At 41.6% G+C, this 6265-nt stretch overlaps 1 pseudogene; it reads left to right on the top strand.

Annotated features, from left to right (window-relative positions):
- Window positions 1-5644: 5644 nt before the first annotated feature.
- LOC126476102 (5S ribosomal RNA) lies at window positions 5645-5762 on the top strand (annotated as a pseudogene).
- Window positions 5763-6265: the final 503 nt, after the last annotated feature.

The raw sequence follows: 6265 nt of genomic DNA on the forward strand, positions 1-6265 counted from the left end.
GCAGCATTTCCTGTTACACTATAATATTCTAGTTTACTTAAAAGGATATTGTGATTTACACAGTCAAATGCCTTTGACAGATCACAAAATATACCAGTTGCCTGCAATTTTTTGTCTAATGAATTAAGTACATTTTCACTGTAAGTGTAGATAGCCTTCTCAACATCAGAACCTTTTAGAAATCCAAACTGTGACTTTGACAGTATGTTATTTGAGATAAGATGGTTATAAAGACGACTGTACATTACTTTTTCGAAAATTTTTGAGAATGCTGGCAACAGTGAAATTGGACGGAAATTTGATGCTATTTCTTTATCTCCCTTCTTAAACAGTGGCTTAACTTCAGCATATTTCAGCCATTCGGGAAATATTCCACTGATAAACGACTGGTTACACAGATAGCTTAATATGTTACTTAGCTCAGAATCACATTCTTTAATTAATTGGAAAGAGAAATGACAGAGGTGAATGGTTAATCGACTTCTGCAGGGAAAGGCAGCTGATAGCGGCAAACACATGGTTCAAGAACCATAAGAGGAGGCTCTACACTTGGAAATCACCAGGGGATAAATATAGAAACCAAATCTATTTTATACTGGTAGAAGAAAGATACAGGAATGGAATCAAGAAGGTGCACACATTACCAGGTGCAGGTATTAATAGTGACCACAACTTACTTATGGCAGAAATAGAAATAAGAATGAAAAAACTGAAAAAGGCGACAATGGTGAGGAAGTGGGATCTAGAGAAGATAAGGTCCAACAAAGAACAAATTACAGAAATGCTGTCTCGGGACTTTCTAAACACATTTCGAGACAAAGAAGCACCTCATAATGCCAACGAGTACTGGAATATGCTGAAAGAAGGAATCATTAAAGCAGGACAGCAAAATATACGATATGTAAAAGGGAAAAGGTCAAAAAAACCATGGGTCACACAAAAAATGATTTCCAAGATGGAGGATGGAAGAAAATTGAAAAACAAGAACACTGAAGATGCAAGAAAGATATACCGAAGGTTAAATAACGAACTGCAAAGAGAAACAGAGCAGGCTGGGGAAAAATGGCTAAAAGAGGAATGTGATGAAATTGAAGAACTGGACAGGAAGGGAAGATACGACTTACTATACAACAGAGTAAAGACTATGACATGGGAACAAAACAGAGCAGGAAGTGCTGCTATGGAAATTTTGAGTAAAGACGAAGAGGTAGTGTACAAAGATCGTGACGATGTCCTACAGAGATGGGAAGAATATATAAAAGAGCTATATGACACAAATAGCAAACCAGAAACTCTGGATCTTGAATCACACAACAGTGTAAGTGATGAAGAGAAAGGACCGACCATCATAATGGAAGAAGTAAAGTCTGCCATTGCTGCAATGAAAAATTGCAAAGCAGTAGGTACAGATACAACACCGGGAGAAATACTAAAATGCTTGAACCACAATGGAATAAGAGAAATATTGAGGTTATGTAATAAAATATATGACAGTGGTGAATGGCCTGAGGACTTTCTGACAACAGTAATGATTCCATTACCGAAAAAACAAGGAACCAAGAAATGCAGCGAGCACAGGACAATCAGCCTCATTTCACATGCAGCCAAAGTGATGTTAAGAATAATTAATAAAAGACTTGAAAAAGTAATAGAGGAGAATCTCGGCGAGGAGCAGTTTGGCTTTAGACGGAATACGGGTACCAGAGATGCAATAGGGCTCCTACGAATATTGGGAGAAAGGTTTATTAAAAAAATATGTGCTTCATCGATTTAGAAAAGGCATTTGACAATGTGGTTTGGGACAAGCTGGCGACTATTATGAGGGAAAAGAGAGTGGACTGGAAAACCAGAAGACTTATAAACTCATTATACCTTAATCAAAAAGTTTCAGTTAAAGTGAGAGGAGAAAGTATAAACTGGATCAGACTAGGGAAAGGAGTAAGGCAAGGATGCCGTTTATCACCTACTCTTTTCAACCTGTACTTGGAAAATATGATTGACCAATGCTCATTAGATGACAAAGGAGTAGAAATTGGAGAAAGAAGAGTAAGGTGCTTGAGATTTGCTGATGATATGGTCCTTCTAGCCACAGGGGAGAACGAATTACAGGATTTGGTGGACACCATTGCAACTAACGGAAAAATATGGAATGAAAATTAACACAAATAAAACAAAAGTATTGGCAATAGGAGGAAATAAGGAAATAAAATTGTGCTGAATGGAGAAACACTAGAACAGGTGCAAAATTTTAAGTATTTTGGAAGCAGGATAGACACCGACTGTAAGTGCACCACAGAAATTAAAACAAGGATAGCAATGGCAAAAGAGGCGTTTTATAAGAAAAGGAGAATCTTCTGCAGCGGTCTGGACAGAGAACTCTGAAAGAGACTCATAAAATGTCTTGTAAGGAGTGTTCTTCTATATGGTGCTGAAACATAGACTATGAGGAAAAAAGACAGAGAAAGGCTGGAGGCTTTTGAGATCTGGACATGGCGGCAGATGGAAAGAATAAGTTGGATAGACAGAGTAAAAAATGAAGAAGTACTGAGAAGAATGGGAGAGAAAAGGCAGTTACTAGATGTAATAAAGAGAAGAAAAAGAAATTGGATTGGGCATATATTAAGAAAGAATGACGGACTGACAAAAACAGTTTTAGAAGGTTATGTAGAAGGGAAAATGAAGCGAGGAAGGAAGAGATTCCAGATACTAGATGACATGATGGACGGTACAACATACAGCAGCCTTAAGAAGGAAGCAATGGATCGCAGAAAATGGAGAGGCAAAGGACCTGCTAATATAGCAGATAACTGATGATGACTGATGATGATGATGACAGAGGCATATAGGCAGCCATTTTTCCCTCGTTCTATTTGGGAGTGGAACAGCGAGAGAAGATGCTAGTTGTGGTGTGAGGTACGCTCCGCCACGCACCGTATGGTGGATTGCGGAGTATGTAAGTAGATGTAGACGTAGGTGTTGGTACCTATGGAAACGAGGCTGCCGATATAGCGGCCAAGGCTGCAGTCTCTCATCTTCAGCCTGCTGTTTGCATGGTTCCCTTCGCCGATCTACGGAGTGTTTTATGTCGTCGTGTTGTTCTCTTATGGCACACACATTGGTCGACACTTCCCAATAGTAAATTGCGGGACGTGAAAGCTCTTCCCTGTGCTTGGACCTCTTCCTCCCGAACTCGTCGTCGGGAGGAGGTAATTTTAACTAGACTCCGGACAGGGCACTGTCTTTTTAGCCATCGACATCTTTTAAGTGGCGATCCTCCACTGCTTTGTCCCCACTGCTCTCAGCTGTGGACGGTGAGACACCATTTTCTTGAGTGCCCCTACTTCACTCCGTTATGCACCCGTCTACAGCTGTCGCCCGATATATCTGCCATTTTAGCAGATGATACTCGCTCAGCAGATCGCATTCTCGAGCTTATTACTATCAGTGAGATGACGTCAGTCATTTGAAGCTCTTTTTGGGAACAAACAACCCCCTTCTATAGTGGTTTTTGAAACTTTCCTTCTGTTTTTAGTTTCCCCACTGCCGGTCGTGGTGGTCGAGCGGTTCTAGGCGCTACAGTCTGGAACCACACGACCGCTACAGTCACAGGTTCGAATCCTGCCTCGCGCATGGATGTGTGTGATGTCCTTAGGTTAGTTAGGTTTAAGTAGTTCTACGTTCTAGGGGACTGATGACCTCAGAAGTTAAGTCCTATAGTACTCAGAGCCATTTGAACCATTTAGTTTCCCCACTTTTTTTTGAGATTCGCTCCCATTGCTGCTGGTTTCCACTTTGGTTTTTTACCTTTTCCTAAGTCACAGACCGGGCTCTAATGACCTTAGCAGTTTTGCGCCCCAAAACCATAGCAAAAAAAACTATCCTCATCATCGTATTCATTTCTGTCATCATCATCATCATTAATGTTAAAATCCTCGTCATCATCATCGTCACCGTTATCATAACTTCTATTTTAGTGGTGATCGTCTTCATCACTGTCAGCGTCTTCGTCATTTTTTCCTGCTGTAGGGCGTAAATAGCTGAGGTCATGAGCGTCCATATCGTGATTTGGTTCAAATGGCTCTGAGCACCATGGGACTCAACATCTGGGGTCATCAGTCCCATAGAACTTAGAACTACTTAAACCTAACTAACCTAAGGACATCGCACACATCCATGCCCGAGGCAGGATTCGAACCTACGACCGCAGCGGTCGCTCTGTTCCAGACTGAAGCACCTAGAACCGCGCGGCCACAGCGGCCGGCCATATCGTGATTCGACCGAGCGAGGTGGCGCAGTGGTTAGCACACTGGACTCGCATTCGGGAGGTCGGCGGACCAAACCCGCTTCCAGCCGTCCTGATTTAGGTTTTTCCTTGATCTCCCTAAGTCGCTCCACGTAAGTGCCGAGATGGTTCTTTTGAGAGGGCACTGTCGACTTACTTCTCCATCCTTCCCTAATCCAATGCCCGTTTGGTCTCCTCCGTCGAATCAAACAACCAACGCGACTTGAAATAGCGTTGAAGCGCCCGTTACAAGGCAATGAACAGAATCTTTTTTTTTTTTTTTTTTTTTTTTTTTTTTTTTTTTTTTTTTTTTTTTTTTTTTTTTTGCCAGTCCACGATTGGATCTTACAGCCTGTTCCTCACTATCTCTTCCTCGGCCTTCCCGCACTGCTACTCGCAATGGGACTGCACTCCATCGCTTGTATTCCTCCGCCGATATTTTCTAGTCCTGCTTTCGATGAATGACTTTTTTCGGTTAATGGCTATGCCTTTGGCGCTGATTGACTGCAATGGTAAATAGCGCCTATTTTTGCATAAATTCGTTTCCGAAAAATACTGCATTCCAAAGTGCTACTCCACCTATTATCACAATACTTAGCTATTTACCATACCTTCAGAGAAATGGCTTTCATTATTCCTTCATGCCTTGTTTTGTCTTTTCCTCTGCAGCCTTTCAGTCAATTACTGAACTTCACTTCTGCAGTGTAAACCTTCCAACATTTGAGGATCATATAAAACAGGAATACCACAGACCAAGTAATACTGAAAACGCATATGAACATGACAATAATCGGTAAAGACAGACACCTCCTCCCTTTCCAAGAAAATTTCCAAATACACAATGGCTTAACACAAAATAAACAATTGCTCAGTGACCAAATAAATATTGGAAACCAGACATTACATCAAAAACAAGTCACATGGAAAAGAAAACAGTCTTTTCCATCATTCACTCTCTCCAATCTAACCCCCGCCCCCTCGCCCCCCTGCTTACTACGCACTTACGTCTATTAATCTTTACTTATGCCTCCCATCTATCACCCAATCATCTCCCTCTCCATAAGCACAAAAATGAACTCCATCACTATTCCTTCATTACTCTTACACCGTATATAAATGTGTAACAACGCAATTAAATAGAATAACACACATATAATTAACAACAAAAAAAGTGTAAATCGAAGACAAGCTCTTTGGCTGTGTTGACAACACTACAAAACACAAAACATACTTATAAATCGAAAAATAAACAGTAAACAATGGTGTGCGAGAAAGTGTGCTGTATAAAAACAAAAACAACGCACAGTTCTCCAAAGCAACGAAAAATTAGACTTCAAATATGAATGTCTAATCAAAGTAGACGGCAACGGCCTTACCGCAGCGGATACGCCGGTTCCCTTGAGATCACCGAAGTTAAGCGCTGTCGGGCGTGGTCGGCATTTGGATGGGTGACCATCGAGGCCGCCATGCGCTGTTGCCATTTTTCGGGGTGCACTCAGCCTCGTGATGCCTATTGAGGAGCTACTCGACCGAATAGTAGCGGCTTCGTTCAAGAATACTATCATAACGACCGGGAGAGCTGTGTGCTGTCCACACGCCCCTCCTATCTGCATCCTCCACTGAGGATGACACGGCGGTCGGATGGCGCCGGTAGGCCGCCCGTTGCCTCAAGACGGAGTGCTAACGGAAGTAGACACTAAAGAAGTGGTAGGAGACGGCATTTCATTTGTAACGACGCAACGAAAGTACCCTCAGGAACTGTAAAAATTCTACGGATAAATGGCCGCGCAAATGAAGAATTCAAATTACACATGCATTGTAATACTGAACATGTTTTTTCTTTCATTTCATTTATTTCGACATTTAGGCTCCACATTTCTTCAACGGTTGGCACTTTTCAAACTGTTCACACGGATGGAGTTCTGGTTTTTATGAAAAATGTGTTGCAGTAGTAAACAGTTTTCTTTCTACCACCTTTTACCT

This window comes from Schistocerca serialis, chromosome 4 (genome assembly GCF_023864345.2).
Source record: "Schistocerca serialis cubense isolate TAMUIC-IGC-003099 chromosome 4, iqSchSeri2.2, whole genome shotgun sequence".
Taxonomy (NCBI): Eukaryota; Metazoa; Arthropoda; class Insecta; order Orthoptera; family Acrididae; genus Schistocerca; species Schistocerca serialis.